Source organism: Ischnura elegans, chromosome 9 (assembly GCF_921293095.1).
Source record: "Ischnura elegans chromosome 9, ioIscEleg1.1, whole genome shotgun sequence".
NCBI lineage: Eukaryota > Metazoa > Arthropoda > Insecta > Odonata > Coenagrionidae > Ischnura > Ischnura elegans.
Window position 1 is genome coordinate 40,150,741 of NC_060254.1, and position 18,524 is coordinate 40,169,264.

Sequence of the window (18,524 nt, forward strand, 5' to 3'; positions counted from 1 at the left end):
TTCAACAAAAATCGAAATTTTAACCAAAACATCGATTAATAGAAAATATCGAAGGTTCTTAATCGAATGAAATACAGTTCGCACAAAAAACATGTTTACTATGACGATTGACTATGGAAATACACCTGAAAGAGAATATATCCCAGTATCACCGCTATATTGCGTTTAGTGGAGGAAATATGTTGTCGAAATTGATTTTAAGAGCAATCTATTTTCAATCGAAATTGAAAACACAAATTATCAACAAAAATCGAAATTTGAACGAAAAGATCAATTAATCTATACACTCGAAGGTTCTTAATTAAATAAAATACAGTTGGTACAAAAAAAGGTTTATTTTATCATTCGATAATCCCTCTTATTACACCTTTGAGGGTTAGAAAAAAACAAATATATGTACTCGAAAAAATGCTTGAAATAATAATAAAGTTTACAAATGGACGCAAATTAAAGTTTGGGGAATACCAGTTGGAAAATTTCGGATACACTAAAATATTTAAGAAAGTTCAACTGATTTAGGTGTTTTCGCCTGCGCCCAGTGCGCGTTAGTCGCGTGGCTATGTACTTCGTGTTGCTGAAATGAAAACGAACCGGTCAAGATCGAAATTGAAAAATCGAGTTCAAACCGAAGCTCGAAGATCATGGGTCGATCTTGATTTCCTCGATTTTTTACTCTAAACACTCTATTTTAATCGAAATCGATTTTTCTATCGCTAATCGCGTTTAGACAACGCTATATGACAAAATACGGGGTAGCTGTGTCCGCTAAAGCTTCCGCAGGGCTTCAGTTTTGGAGATGCCATCAACAGAAACTACAAGTTACAAGCAAATACCAATGCAAAGTCACAGAGCAAAAAATATATTAATATAATGAAAATTTAACCAATTTACATTTTTAGGGACGGATTTTGAATATTGGTTTTGTAGAGATTTTGCATTTCAAATATTGCCTCTGAGTCAGAACTCATTCCATCATTTTTACCTGCAAAGTTGAACGTTGAAATTTTGGACCCTACATTGTGCGTATTTTTTGCTTTATAATCATGTCGTTTGGCGCAGTGTGTATGTGTATTAATTTAAGATAAAATACCATACTTAGCATAGATAACGGATAGTAAAATCAAGCGGGAGGGCCAAACAAATCAGTGAGCAGATATTACAGAGATGTTAAAAATGGTTACTTGACGCCCGTTAAATCCAAGAAAGTAAGCAATATAACCACGAGAATTTTGGTAGTAAGGAGCTTTAAGCCAGTTGTAGTGTGCCCCAAGGGAGGTTGACCCCTTCTCATTGATAGGGGAGGGAAACAAATACAATTTGAAACAAATGGTCCTAGAACGACGCTGGTATCGCAGTAGGAGCCATGAAAGATATCTGACGTGGGGTTAGCCATGAATTCGATTTCTGATATTTTTCACGAAGTACCACCATTCAATGACGAAATTCAATTTATTGCTGTATACAGTTTTATGGTCTAAAAATATGATATTTGATGCGAATACGATATGGGATTTTGCCTACTATTTATGGTGCATAACGCGATGCGCCAATTTACATATAGGGGGAAGGTTTGCTGGAAACACACATGTGTTCAACTCCTGGTCCTCCCGCATCTGGAATACCCAAGGTCCATTGGAGTGGCTGGCTATCGTCCGGTGCTTCGACAACATGCGCAAACAGATAGACCTTGTACATTCTTCATCGATGTGTCGTTTGGTCCATCGATTATAAGGTTCCAGCATCATAGAGTAAGACCAATAAAATTGAGACGCTAACTTCATTCCACGCGGCGGGACACCCGAAAATGGATTACAATAGTGTTTGCATCAATCCCGCTCAACCACGCGCTTTTTTATCTTTTAAATCAAGAGTCACTCGTTTAGATCTAAAGCTATCATGTTGGCATTGTCAGGGTAAATAGAGTTGACCCTTTTCAACATTTCCCTCCATCTCAATCTATAAGTTTTAATTCTGCTTATTAAAACAACTTGTCTTTTTCCATACTCTTTTATTTTCACCGACCATGGTTTCGGCAACTTGTGCCTTTGTCAAGGCGAAAAGGTCGGTGAAAATAAAAGAGTGTGGAAAAAGCCAATTTGTTTTAATAAGCTGAATATCAAAGATTTCCACCGCATCACGCCGGACACTGTATCTTTTATAATTTTTAACCTCTGAAAAAATATTGACAATCAGGGAGAATGATTTTCGGGATCCAAATGAAAAAATTCAATTTAGATCCTGCCATATCCTGAAACTACGGAGGGAATATAGAAAAAGTGCCATGGCTCTCCTCCACAAAGGAAAAAATAGGCAAGTAAATATTACGCTCGGGATGAGTCCGGCTCAGCGCCGACTACTAATCACGAATTGCCGTAGCCGAAAGCTTTGAAAGATAAATCAATTCTATGGATGAAGAGAGTACATAAAACAAGTAAAGTTCCACTCTAAAAAAATGAAAAAATCTAATTTGTGGCTGCTGCGAGCAGGAATTCAATGTTTTGAGCCCGGGAGCCCTCGATCAGCAGCCAAGCGCTCTGCCCACTAGGCTACCACGCTGCAAAAAGTTGTTGCGTCGTTAACACTACTGGTACAGAAACAAGCCGCAAGTCGTTAAAGCCGTAGTTTTATCTTATTTCTAAAGCAGAGCGTAATTTTTTAAATTTGATTATCATTATTGACCAGTTTAAAGGTAATTTGCCTTAAAACGGTTGCGTTTCCCTATAAAGGGTCCTTTTTGGCAACTGATAAGAGTCGCCGAGTAGAGTTACGGACGGTTTATAGAAAATAGCAATAAATTTAATGTAAAATTTACGATAATATTATCATATTGGTTCAGTTTCTCGTAGCATACTGACATGAGCAGCTTCACTGTTCAAACCCGAGGAGAAACCTTATGAGACCCCTAAATAAAAATCTAAAAGAAAGGTAGGTATATAGGTCGTGAGCATTTTTGAAATGCAATTTATTTCCAAAGTTTCGGTAGATTTATACACCTTCATCAGCGCTTGGAATGAAAAGAAGTACATTAATTTGTTACATAAACAGCGTAAAAGGTTATAAAAATATTTCTTACTACAATAAAGAAAAAAATTAATTTTTAAATTAATTATAGAGAAGATAATAGAATTTTGACTGACCTTTTCACGATGTTTTGAATGTGTTTATTAATGGTAACTGAAAGAATACAGTTTATAGTTACCTATCAATTTTTATTAAATAAACGTTAATAATTTATAATTAAATTGTCGATGCTTGGTTTTTTATTGCAACAACTTATTTATTTTTCTTTTTAATTTTTTATTGTAAAAAAACATTGCCTAACCTTTTATGCCGTTTATTCACCAAAATTATGAACCCACTTTCATTCCAGGCCCTAATGAAGTTGCATACCGAAATGTTGACATAAAATTAAATTTGAAATTCGTCAAGACCTATACTCCAAGATTCTGAATCAATATTAGATATCGAGGTCAAGAGAGAAAAAAAACCTCGATAATATTGGCTTTACAGTTCATAGAGAAAATCGGAATGGACTGGACGCCATATATCCTTAAATATCCTACTGTTTCCCTTTTGACCTCGCTCTACCATAATCGAAGGCTTGTCTACATATACCGGCTGCTGTGGCACCCATGCGCGATTTCTTGGGGCAGAACTGCGGGAGCAAGTTAGCCTAGCGGGTAGAGTATGTATCTACCCACTGAACAATAAAAGTTATGGTACTTTTCAACAGGATTTATTCAATACGACCGGCTTCATCGCAGAGGCGACATCATCAGGTACAGAAATCGTTATAATACCTGATGATGTCGCCTCTGCTACGAAACCAGTCGTATTGAATAAATCCTGTGAAAAAGTACCATAACTTTTATTGTTCAGAATGGATTTTCACAAAGTAAAGCCAGAAACAATCGAGTTTATCTACCAACTGACTGGAGTGTTCACCGTTCAAACCCAAGAAGAAACCTTATGAGACCTCTGAATAAAAATCTGAAGGAAGAGGCCGCGGGTTCGAGTACCGCCTGAGTAGATTACTCCGATCCAGTGATGCTTGTACGTTCACTTGTAATTATTAAATACGTTAAAAACCCAGATTTAAAAGGTCAATATGTGCTCTCTTCGGTGGTGTGGGAATTAATAAATAAAAAAATATGCTGGCGCAATGGGTTGAACGTTGTGCTCCTGTTACGAGGGTAACGGGTGAAACCTTCGGATTCCCGCCACATACGAATTCTTGGAGAGCTGGTCTCTCTGGTCCCTCTATCCTTAATTGGTGGAATCACACGCTCAAGGGTTTGATGGGGGTGAGCGCTACCGTCGCCTATTCACATACCCTCGGGTTACATCACTGAGTACAAAAAACGTACGGATTGGTTAGTGTAAATGATCCGGGAAAGAAACGATGATGTCCGTCAGATATGAAAGGAGGAGAGAAAGATAGCATGATGAATGATGTGCTCTCCCATAGTTGGTAATATTGACAAATTGAAATAGGATGGTAAGATTCTACAGAAGATTTCTTTCCGGATTTGAAAAGAGGTAAAATGATGCCAAAATGTTGACAGGGAACACATTTTCCCAAACAGGTTTTTAGGCTGACCTGAGAATCAAGTTCTCCTTCTGAAGATGGATGTCTACTGCAATATAACAAGAAAAGTAATGCTATCAATATAATGAAAATAGCTCATAGTGCATGGTTTTTATTAAACGTTCAAACTCGAGTCTACACTTTTGGTAGCGACAGTAGGTTAATCGAATCCTGAATTGCGCAACGAACGCACGCATCGATGGCTAAGTTCTAACAACATTTATCTCAAAAATAGCAAGTTTTCAGGAGAGCAAAAGAAACTATTTGTATTTTTAATTGTACACTGCAATTTAAAACCAAAAATTCATAAAACTGAAAAATAAGTATATATCAGCAAACAAAGAGTTGATTTTTGCTTGAATTTAATTTTTTTAATTTCATCACACTTTGTTTAAGATACCAGTCTCAAACCAGCCAAATTTTGAGATACGTATTGTTAGAACTTAAGTAACGATATTTAAAAGACCAGGGCGAGCTCTACCCTCACCAATCCAAACCAGCCTTCGGATTGGATTGCTAAGAGAGAGAGAGAGAGTGAGATATGAGACTGCTAATTTGCGTTGCTTTTAACCTTCGAGTAACTGGTCGTTCCCGACTAGGATTTCCATTACAATAATATTTCATGTCCACTTTCCTGCATTCCCCATTTCATGGCTCCTACTTTACCCTTACCCCTACTGAGAACCCCTCAGTCTCTGCCCATTCATCGCCCCCACCTATCCCTCGCCTTTCGTACCCTATTTTCTTAAATGACCATCTTACCCATTTTCTACCCCCCAACCCAACCTACCCTTCGACATCCACTACATTTTCCCTCAGTCAAACCACTTTCCCCGAGCACATAAAATAGAATCGATTTGATTCACCATAAACGGACGAATTTCTCGGCGATATATCACTGGGATATACTATAATATTATACAGAAGAGGAAGAAACAATAACATTCGGCTCAAGCAAGTAAAGATGCGATGTTGCGAGCTAACTAGAGGATATTCTCCAAATACAATTAAATGAAGCGAGGACAGCTGCAAATTGGCTTCGAATGAATATTCCCGGACGTAGAGCCATCTTTAAAAGGGAATAAATCATTAAAAACCGGATTTTCGGTTGACCTCGGGATCAATTTCTCCTCCCGGAATATGGTTGACCTGGTCAATCGAAAAACATATTTAATGAGTGTTACTGTTGCCTTGCATTTCGCCTGATTATTTTCTTCAGAATACGGGTGGATATAGATATTAAAATTGGTTGTTAAAAATCATAACAATCAGTATGGAAGTACTTAATGGATTTTTACATATAAATATTTTGAATAATTAAAACCGATACTTAAATTCTTGAGGGCCATTGGCTTGGAGAGAAGAATAACGTATGTCACCTTTCGAATAGCGCCAAGTGTTTTATTAAAATTAATGATAATAACAGGGAGCGCATAGTAAAATTTTTAAAAAGGTTTCTAATATTTATTGTAACGACTAGAGATCCTATTTTCAGTTGATAGGGGACAAATTAACTGGAAATTTGGCCCGAAAAAATTATCAATTTTTGATGAATATATTCCTCATTTGAAAATAATGAAAAGACGTTGTCGACAAAATTAATTCATTCACAAATTTACCTTTGGTTTTGGCCTGAGGAACATTGATAATTTCTATCCGTATGCCATAGCAGGGTGACACAATAATTTATACTGAAACATTTAAGGCAGCACACACCATGATGAGTGGATACTTAGGGTACAGACATACATTAAGTAAGTCAATATTATTGGAGATGATTCCTGACGGAGTCCAAATATTTCCATCCATCCATACGGTAACGTATTTAAAAATTCACCATTGGTTTGGGCTTTAGATGCATTGATTAAAGCCATCAGAATGTCATAGCATGACGGGGGATTAACCTATTTCCACCCAGTAAACTTTCTCATTTCGATTGTTAAGATATTTAGACACGTTTCTCCCACTGTCTCCTTTAATAATCCAGTGAAATATTCTGATGATATATCAACTCGTTTCTTCAGAATGTCTCATAGCCATTTTGCTACACTGGGAGGTAACGAGGTCAGAATCTAATTTTGTTCAAATTCTACGAGTGGCCTAAATAGAAAGGATGAATCCTCAGCGCAAGCATATTTTTGGATGACGGAAAGTTAAAATAATCTATACAATGCCATTTCGACTTTACTTTTATGTTACTTGCAAGTGATTTACAGACCGTTGGCGTTCATAATGAATTTCAATTTCGAACATTCCCTTTTCATCAACATAATCGAACATCAAGCAATGAGTGGATTGAGCTTTTGCAAGGTCCAACAACATATTTGTGACAATTCGTCATCGAAAAGGAGTGCGGATTTTCTTTAAGAGCCACATACGCTCAGAATGGTAGGATGTAGCCATATGGTGGGCGGATATGGGGGTAATTTAAATACAAAAACTTAAGTACGGACCTTGCTGAGTGGATACATAGGGATTAGGAAAGGCAATATTATTGGAGATGATTCCTGACGGAGTCAAAACATCCATTCATGCGGTAACATCATCCACGGATAGAATATCATCAATGCACGGATATACATTTTTTATGCTTCTGACGTCTCGGGGATAAAAAGAAGTTCCTCACGGAATACGGAGATAATCGACCGTACGGCATCCCGCTGCCGAAGCCAATTAAATTTCCTTCCGCATCCTTAACGGCGACCTCTCGCGGTTTGCTTCCTTGCGGGACAAGATAAATTCCTTCCTCACTTAGATGGATGATTCCTCCCAACCAGTCCCTTAAATCCTCTTCTCCTTGCTTGTTTTATTCCAATCTACCCTTAATCCACTGAAATAATAACTCCCCCATACCTCCCTCCGATGTTGCTGGGATATCCAATCTTCCGAGAAGTCTTCCGATGATCTTCTTCCCTTTTCCTTCGTCCAGGAGCATCTCTCTTTTTTCCTATCCGTTCCACGCTCCCTGTCTATCCCGCAAAATTGGTCAAGTTCAGCGAAGCGTTTTGGTAAATCCGGGAGATTCCCCATCTGGTTCCTCTTGCGGCACTAACCCCCTCCAACTCCCTTTCCGTAGGAAAAATCCATCTTACGACCGGGAAAAAACACAAAAACAAAGTCATAGGCCGTGTAGTGTGTTGTTCAAATATAACTTTTCTCTACGTTTTTATTTCTAACTTTTAAAATATGATATGGGTTTCAGAATGGATATCCTGAAAAATTCAGCCCGATTGTTTAACATTAAGAGGTCGCGCAAAGAGCGTGAATGAATTAAAATTCCATTTTCCCCGATTAGAGTATAACAACATCAATTTAAGGGGTGACGCACATTTTTGCAGGTCTTCAGAGACGAAACTCGCTCCATTTTTACGTCCACTCATCAGTTTTCCAGGAATAAAATACTTTTCCGCAAGTTACAGCAGCGCGTCACACACCTAACGGAGAGCTGCCAGGATTAGGTACCAGGTTTAGGTAATAGGCTGCCAGGATAAGACATAGGCACGGCCATGACGTGCTAATACCTAACGCGAGAAGTAACTTGACATTCTATAACCCTTCATCAATCCACTAGCGGAGAAAATAATGATATTTGAGAGTGTCGTTGCTCGGGCACGAAAAATCTTTTGCTCGGTAAGTATTATTTTAGAGCCATAAAAACACCCATGCCCAAATTACAATTTACACACTTTACTCGAAATAACGCATACAGCGATCGAGATAAATCAAAATATTGTGGAATGGCAAAGAAGAAACTTCGTGACTTCAGTTAATTTAACACAGAACGACCGGTTTTGGCTGTCAAGCCATCTTCAAATACAATTGTGTATGTAGTCTTTTTATTACTATTTGGAGCTATTTATATTGAATATGCAGCCCTTTACCACGTTATACCTTCCAATTTATATTTAATACAGTGAATAACATATGACTTTACATTTTTAACGCGATATAGCTATTGATTAAAGGAATTAAAAAGGATTCGAGCATCGAAATCAACTATGGATTCGAATATCGAGATCAAATAAGTAACGAGATTAGATACGTTCCAATGGTAATAGTTTCAAATTATGATATATAGAGGCTAAATAGAGACTAGATAGAGAGATGCTACAACAGAACAAATACAAGAAACAAAATCCAGTGGGGTATACACTATACACGCTCTTATCTAGTGATTTCAAATAATTCTATAATACGAAAACCGCTAGGAATACATCCAACGATTCGTCAACCGAAATACATAACATCCCCATTGAGAGCCGTGTCATGTCGGAAAATAACTAGCGACTCTCTCACCCTTTATCTCTCCATTTTTCCAGTTGAAATAAAGCTTTCCTGGAATATGTTGGTGTAGTTTAAATTTCCCCCCCTATTTTAGCGTGTTTTATGGGAACTATATTCTAATTCGTGGTTTGATATGGATATTACGCGACGCAAAATTGCAGAATGGCTAAAAATTTCTGAGGTTAGGCTTTCTTATTCAGACACGGAGTATATAAACCATGACCATAATTAATTAATTAACTTATAACCTTAGTTACCAGAAATATGAGTAATTTAATTACTTCGGTATAAAGAGAGGGTGAAAAGCATTAAAACGGGAGTGCCAATACAGAAGTGCGTTTAAAAATAAACATTTGCACACCTTTACATATAAATATTAAAAGGAGTACTATCACTTATAATTACTTCCTACACCAAAAGAAAACATACTTTAACTTGGTACCCATTAAGCAAAAAGGTATTCGGCAGTTCATTTGGAAGGTAAAGTCTACCAGTAACTATAAGAACGGAATAGAAGAACTTACCCTGAATGCAAATTCATAAGATTCTGTATTAAATAAGAAAGAATATGCAAATAACGTGATTATATTAAGCATGATTGGAATACTTTAGATTAAAAAAATTACATAAAATATTCAACAATAACTTTAAATGCCCTTTGAAAAAATGCTGGACACTATGATAAGGGATTGGCAAAAAAAATTCATTATTCACAGCAAAGCAGCATCAATTTCATTTATTGCCATAGGATTGCAGAATTCAACCATTAATTCTCATAATCAATAGAAAATGGAAAAGAATTGTACATTACCTTATTTTGCTACCCCCACAAGTAGAGCAGCAGTGCACACACTTAGTGAAGCATATACTATAAAAATGGCATCAAATAATGAAGTCAAATATAGTTTCAGACTTTTCCGGTGAAGAAAAAATTTATCATAGATTACCTATAATTGATTAATTTGACCTCTGCTATCAGTAGATATAAATCATGATCGACCGTATAGCATCAAAAAAAGAACTCGGTTTTTTCTATGCTTATTTTAAAAAATCACGACGCTCAATTTATTAATCAGGTTTACATACTTCAATATTTCTTATTACCCATGCACAGATGGATGATCACCCGGTCATTATATTCAAATATTTGGAAAATAGAAGGCCCGGTAGGAAAAAAATATAAATTCCGTCTCATTTCAGCAACATTTGTACGAGCAAATCGAGCACCGATAGATCATTCCCCAATCCTCACCCGCAAATCGGGAACAACTGAAAAACGCGGAGCGCATCCTTTTTTTCCTCATATGTGCACACTCTAGAGGGCAATTGAGTGATAGACCTCAACGTTCCGACCATTTAAACGAGAAAGGGGAGGGGAATGAAGTCGGAGAAGTAAATTAACGATTGCACTAGAACTTTCTCGACGACGGATTCGCAAATCTCTGCTCTTTTGCTTTCGAGACGGACGGAGAGAGAGATGAAGAGGAGCGTTTGGAAAGGATACGAGCTTCGTGTAAATCCTAAGGGAAGAAAATATATTCATAGAAGCACACTGCTGAGTATTTTTCTCAAGCTACATGAACCCGCGATTTTCACTATGCCGAATCGATACGAATAACCTAAAACAGAGTTTTGGAAATTAAACGACATGAATCCGTCAACATTTTCGGAAGATAAATTGAATGGATGAGGCAGATACTTTGTGGAGATCCATTATGAGATATGAAGTGAAACACTGTACACTTCGCACATAAAAATTTATTAACCTACAGTTGACATGTACGACTGGTTCAGTCTTGATAATGCTGCAGTGCAGCGAAACATTTCGGCTGTATTTTAATAAATTTTTATGTGGAAAGTGCAAAGTGTTGCACTTTATATCTCATTTTCGGAAGAAATAATATCGAGCCCAAACTAAAGGGCTATAAAATAATGGTGCGGTTTTGAAAATGGTTTAAATTAATTACTCACAGTTATGTTTTTTTCTGATATGATGTTTCAAATATTAAACTTTACATACGTAATTTGGCCAACTTTCAAAAGTGATGATAATCATAATTACAGCGCTAGTTACACCTTTTTCCACAAGAGAATAACTTGAGTCAAAGGTGGCCATCCAGCGAGATTCATTACCCTTTATACATATTTATTTATTTTATAATGGCCAGCACAGAGGAAAACGATTCTTTAAAAATAACTTTTGAATTAATTGATTGAAAACTGACATGTCAAAATAATAGGAAAAAAATTAACTTACACGTAATAGTAATTTGATATTCGGAATTAAGATGCATTTCTTAAGTGGGGCGCAAAATGACTTCGGATGATTAAAGAATGCCTTCATAACTGATTCTTTAGATACCTTTCTTGTGCTGGCATGTCGGAAATAAATTGACTACAAACGTACAGACTCGAGTACGCTCGGTACAGCAAGGGATGCTGGCAGAGAGAGAAGATATGGAAAGGGTATAACAACCGGGAATATGGTCGTAGGGGAGGCATGGAGGGGTGGGGGAGTTAGGGGAGGTGGAGGAAGGTGGGGGTGAAGAACCCCTCCAATGAGTGCCGCGGAGCGACCGGAAGGGGGAGGGTTAAGAGGTGGCGCCCGTTTCGCCCAATAGAGGGAACCGCCGGCGCCCAGGCAAAACCACCCCCTTTCCCCTACCCACCCCCGCGCCATAAAAGCGAGCCGCTCACCATCCCCGGCCGCGAGGCAAGCGGCAGCACCACCAAGTTGCGTCATTGGACGATGGGTTGACTTCGTTGGGGGGGTGGTTTTCCTTTTTTTTCGGGAGGGTGGAAAGGGGGGGGTGGGGGGGGATGAAATAGTGGGAGGGGTGTGTGGGAAGCGCCTGGCGCCTCCTCCGTCGATCGATATCTCGAACGAGAGAGGTAGGGGAGGGTGTAAATGGAGGGGAAGATAAAGAGGGGAGTGCGAGGTGGGTGGGATTTGTTTAGTATTTTTGGACCCCCATTTATACAGTATTTACCCTTTTCTTTGGTAATTTATTTGAGTTATCAGCGATGGACGAATCAAAAACTAAATGTAACTAAAAGATGAGGAAGAAGAGGGTGGGATTTGTTTAGTATTTTGGAGCTATCTTTGGAATAATTACCCCTTTCCTTGGTTATTTCTTTGAGTTATCGGCAATGGAAGTATCAAAAATGAAATATAACTGAAGGGGAGGAAGAAGAGGGTGGGCTTTGTTTAGTATTTTGGAACTATCTTTGGAATAGCTACCCCTTTCCTTGGTTATTTATTTAAGTTACCAGAGATGGACAAAGTAAAAAAGAAAGATATAACTGATGATTTCAGGCTTAACTTGTGAAACCTTTCCGTTATGGAAATATGAAATAACAAACTTCGTTAGGTTCATTAATACATTTGAAAAAGCACGACCGGGGTGTCATAACACGGTCACCTGTCGATGTAACCATGTTATGAAACCGGGGTCGTGCTTCAAATGCATTAGTGAATCTTATGAAGTTTATTTTTTCATTTTCCATAAGAAAAAAATAGTCAGTAGAGTAGCATAGGCGACGCGTTTATTCTACTAAGCGAAGAATCTACTTATAAGCACGAATTAATCATGCAGTATACCACGTTTTAAACACTAAGAACAATTGTGAAATAATATCATAAAATCATAAAGATAAAACAGTTGTTTTATTCGCACAGATTTGTTGGTGTCCAAATCTGGGATTAAAAAATAACTGATTTATCTTTCTCACGATATCGATTTTCGATTTTCGATTTCCACAAGGTATCGACTAAAACGTTTAACTCAAATAATACCGTGACACTGAAGGGGAGAAATTTCCCCTAAACTAAAATCGCCGAGCAATTAAAGCAACAGCAGCGGGGCACATTGAATGATATGACTATACGTACAATTACGACAGCAAAAATGATAAACTTGACAACGACTTACTAGGCTAACATGGAAAAGTCTTTCAAAATGGACCTCATCGTTCTTCTGAATACAAACTTGAATACAAAAGTGAAATAAAACTCATTTCAATTTAGCAATTTTATTCGGAAGGGATTAGTTTCGGCTCGATTTGTTGTCGGCCATGCAAATGTTGACAGATTCATGTCCTTTGGTTTTGGTAGATTTGTTTGACGTCGTTGAGGAAGGACACAATTCATCAGATACCACGCATGGAGCAGGTGAATTTTTTTATTTAAGCGAGGCATGAAAGTTGAGAGCAACAGAAATGTCGAGAGTGGAAGAATTTGAAATGTGGCACGTTGGAAGAATGATGACGATAACATGGACCGACCAAGTGAGCAATGCGAAAGTCCTTCGAAGAATGTGAGAAAAAGAAGCCTTCTAAATACCTTAGGAAGAAGAAGAGACCTTTGGATTGGCCATATCATGCGGCATGATAGCCCGATACGAATGTGCAAATTAGAAATTTTGAAAAGACAATCGCTGAAGGAACAGTGGATGGGAAGAAAGGTAATGTAAGGCCAAGAATAAGTTACATAGAACGAGGCACGTACTGGACCTATTTCTTACTACGGTGGACGGCCATGGCCAGAGGGCGCCAGCAGTATGCAGGGGGACGACTACCGAAGGGTCTGGAAATGTGGAATACAATAAATAAATTTTGAAATTTTAATCCTTACCCTCTTGAGATTGAATTGACTTTTTGAATTGAATATCATTTTGTTTACTCAAAACGGTGTTAATTATGCTGTTTAATGAGACATCATTGAAATGAAGCTAACTGCTCAATGTTGGTATTCTAACTGTAAAATTTGTCAGTTTCGGAACAGGAGGGCGCCAAAGATTTCCAGGCTGAAGAGCGCACGGGGATACGTCCCGGTGTCCCGGCGGCTCAGCACGGGCTTGCACAGAACAGGTTATTAAGAATGTCTGACTGAAATTCGAGATACAGTGTCAAAAATAGTGAAAGTGCTTGAATATTGAATTGCTATCTTGTTCTGAGTTCTCCTCTAAATTTCAGATTGATATCTAAACGGATATTGGGTTAAAATTGAATTGCAAGATTTTACCCAGACAAGACTACAAACAACAAAGCGAGTTTATTAATTCGTTGTAGAAATATACCAACTTCATGACAAAAAAACGATTCAAAAGGCACGCACATACGTTAAATTTAAGAGTCAACGTTTATTGCAAACAATAATTCAACAATGGCAAACTAGAAACCACCGAATACAAAAAAAAATATGACAACGAGCACCAGGAAACTGGATCGAAAAAGTCTCCCAATATGTGATTGAGATATGAATAGAAAACATTGGACTATTTGCTAATAAAAATTTGCTTATTTGCTATTTGCACCAGTAAAATGAAGTTTAAAGACAAAGCTAGTAAATAATAAATTAAGATTAGCTAATAAGTATGAGATAATAAGTTATTCTGTAATAGTGAATCTCCTATTTGAGTAGAATTTGATTAGAAATAAATAAATAAGGAAATAAAATACGCCAACTCTAAACTCAATCCTAATTTTCTTTAAAAGAAAACGGTTTAGTTTACTTTAAACCATTAAAAAATCAACTCCTCAATGAAATACGATAAGCACACAACTAGGCGGTACGTTTCCATGGCCACTGCAAAGTGCATCAAAAAATATTTGCGCTAACTAAGCGGTTGTAATCCCAATTGTATGGAAAAAATGCCAAAAATTTTCTCCCCCGCCACCTCTTAAGTATTGCAGATTCCTCCTGTACAAATTAAAATTTGTTACTCTTCCGTTGTTCCAATGTTCTACTATTCTCAAGCATTCAAATAAAACTTTGCTCAATAAATATATTTTTGAATGTATAGAGAATAAGTTAAAATGCTCATGGCATTTCTTTGTATCGTTGTAGTCTCCCTATTTATATGATGGATTGCAGACATTATTTTAAAAAACTTACCAAGGTCAGGTTGGCTAGCTGATGTCAAACAGGCTTGAGTTTGAAAGTTACATATTAAAACGATAGCGTCGTCTTTCAGGGACAGTTACTTATGCCAAAAAGTGCAATCACTTACTTTAGTAATTACGAAGTGTATTTTTTTATTTCAAACACATGCTGTTCTACAAGAATATCTCTTAAATCAGAGTAACTTGTGTAAAAAAAGATACCTATCTATCCATCCCTCATCGACACCATTCTGCCATCTGCCATAACACAGTATCCTGCGATTCGGCCCCCCTCAAAACATATCCCCTGCCTCTTCCTGCCGCTAAGCATGCTAACACGTCCTCATCTGACTCTAGCCCCCCCTTAATCTCCCACCCCTATTTGCCCCTCTCTTTCTCCCCCTCCCTCTTCCCGGGGACTCCAACCACACCCCTTTCAGATCTCCAACCCCCCGAATTCCTCCTCCACCCCGACCACTGCGGCAAAATCCAACACTACAACACACACGCCCCTCTTCGTCCGGGGAAAGGAGGGAGGGAGGGGTGGTTGGGGGCGGAGGGGAGGTCGCGGGGGCGGTGGAGGGGGAGGGGAGGCGGTGGCTCCATAGACCGCAGAATCTCCCCCTCTTCCACAACCCCTTTGTCTTGATTGAGGTGTGCTTGTTCCATGGTTCGATTATTCGACACCAACACCGATATTTGGGAACATCGGAAGCCTTGCATTGCCTGGGGGTGTTCGAAATGCTCATCTGGGTAACGGAATGCATCGAATAACTCGGAGAAAGAAATCGTTGTTGAAATTGCTACAGTACCGAGGCAAAGCATGAAGAAGTATGTGGTACATATTCGTGTTGCACATGAAAAATAAAATAAATTGGTCAAACACGCATTTTTTCCATCAAATTCCGTATGCGTGTATTACTTTACATGCGCGACTCCCCATTTTTCCGTCCAAAACAAAATTTCAGAAATATACGTCTATCCTGCAGATCCACCCAACGCACACGTCCTCAATTGCTATTTAAATAAAAATTATAAAATGAATAGCTAAAAACAATAGGTACATACTCATGTTTTGATTTTTAATTGGACCCGGGGAATGTAGAACCCCCTTAACTACTATTTCATAGTTAATGAGGCCCTCGAGCTAAAATATTTGGAGACCCTTGCTATTAAAAAAATGAAGTCTTCGATAATTAAATGTTTTCGACCGTCGACAGCCCTCGAATCTCGATTTTTGCAATAGATTGTCGCAAGTTAAAAATTCGTTGCATGAACGAAATCACGGAATTAAAAAATGGAATACTGGTCCCTTAGCACCGCGCGGGATCAGTTGAAGTCTAGGATAGAGCCCGTCCGCGCTTGGTGAATGAGGACGACACCCATGTATTGCAAATGGGAAAATGCTTAAAATCGATTGAAAGAATGTAATACATGGTTATCATAAAAGAATAGAACAATTTTGAACATGATTCAAATGAAAACAGAATTACTTAGAGTTTGAAATTTTTTTCTTTCCCGAATTTGTCGTTTGAAATTTTTTTTTACATGCCTAATTAATAAATTAATTACCATTGTAATATGCATGCTCTCGATCATGATCGATTGGTTCGCCAAAATAAGTTCTATGCTCTTCGTTAATATGACTAAATTTTACCCAGGCATTAATAAAACGTGGGCAATAAAACGTTGATATATCTCTATGTCACAAATTCCAATACTATGATCATAAAAAGGATTATCATAAAAAATGGAGCCGTTTTGAGCATGGTTTAAATGAAAAAAGAATTACTTACAGTTTCATTATTTTTTGTATTTTTCCACTCCATTTTTTTGTCATAAAACTAATATTTAAATAGTAAAAAATGTTTTAAACTCATACATGTCACTGTATGTTTCTTTGGTCGCTCGACGAGTGAGAAACTCGGCATCAACAATAGCCTGCTCCTTACGTAAGGAGCCAAGGGGACCACGGCTTATTTTCCTATCCGACGCACGGAGTGCTGAATTTGAAGTGGCCTCCTCAAGGCACTCAAGCAGGTATCGGGTAACCTCTGAAAAATCTCTGCCACCCTATTCCTACTATCTCCCTATGAATTGCTAGGAACGCCATCCATCCAAGCCCGCCGCCCCACACATCAGACAAACATCCTATCACCACACTTCCAGCGATTCCTCATTTCCCATCTATTCACGGCGTTATCAAAAGGGATGCGAAGCCGACTCTGCATGAGAAAAATGAGAGAGTGATATAAAAAAGGAACTGTAGCCTTACACACTCATATTCACTCTCTCGCGTAGACTATAGATGCCGAAAGGTTGAATGAAACTGTTCATTTCGTAGAAAGAAAGTAAAGGCACCAATATTCCACTTTTTTCTTAATCGCTCTCGCTCTTCGTTACATCTTTTCTTTTTTGGCTCGCTGCCTCCAACAGATCGAAACGCAATCAAGGAAATAGCTGATCGAAGCATATAACTGTGAGTGTGTGTGCGGGTTGAGTTGTGTGTTCCCCTGAATAGCTCTCGACTCTCTCGAGGGTTGCTGCTCCACTTTCGAGTTTCCGCCGCATTGTCGATAGCTTTTAATGAATGAGCTCGTAATACTAGGAATTTGACGCGGTGGTCCTCAAAGTACACTCCTCCACGGACGATTCCAATTCTCCGAACTATCGCCGATGATCAAGAGATCCTCTACGATGGTGATAAAGCCAACTCGAATTCTCCGAACTATCATCGATGATCAAGAGATCCTCTACGCTGATGATAGCGCCAGGTATACGCGCCGAAGCAGACTGCTATATTATTGGTCAAAAACGACACGTCGCAACTATTATCTACAATCAACTGACAGTGCCAATATCAAGACTGTCCACTTCCTCACAGACGGTTCGACTTCTCGAAACTAAAGCCTTGATTTAAGAGATCCGGTACGTTGATGATATCTCCAGTTTTATAATTCTTAACAGACTGCCTCATCAGTGGCTCAAGAATGACATGTTGCAAGTATTATCTACACAGAAGTGAGTAATCCAATGAGCTTCGTGATAGCAAATTTAGAAAATCAATAGAAGTGGCCTCAGGGAAAAAAATATAGTTTCATCTCCTCTTCATTATGAGATAATTAAATCGATGATCGGTGTACACTTGGATCCTAATAACAAATAAATAATTGAATATAAGCAATCTATCAAAATGTTCTTTGTCTGCGTAATTAATGAACAATTACCTCTCGCGATGCATCCATTGCCATCGATTCAGATTGCAATCAAAGAAAAACGTTGTTGTTGGCCCCAGTGGTGGCGGGTTAGAGTTTTCGCCTGCCAGACCAAAGGTCGTGGGTTCATGTCCCGCCTAGGTAGGTAGTTCCTATCCAGGACATGGGTATTCGGATCGTTCGTTGTTAATTGTTGAATAGCCACAATAATAAAAGGCCACATCTTTGCTGTTTTCGGGGCAAATTAATAATAAAAACAACTGCTTCAACGTCGCTAATAGATCGAATCAAGACCTCAATCTATTAGCGCTCCCTTTGTAGTGCTTCGCAGTTACTGTCTACACATACGAGCAGTTACGAAGTCAACAGTCAACTTGGAACGAAAATCCAAGATATATACGGTTGGACCCCTCGAAACTATCTATGTTCAAGGGATCCTCTACGTTAATGATAAGAATATAAAAACTTATTTTGATGGTTAACGGATTTCCTCTTCATTAGAGTGCCATTACAGAGTGGATACTTGGTGCGAAATGGTACGGTAGTGAATAAGC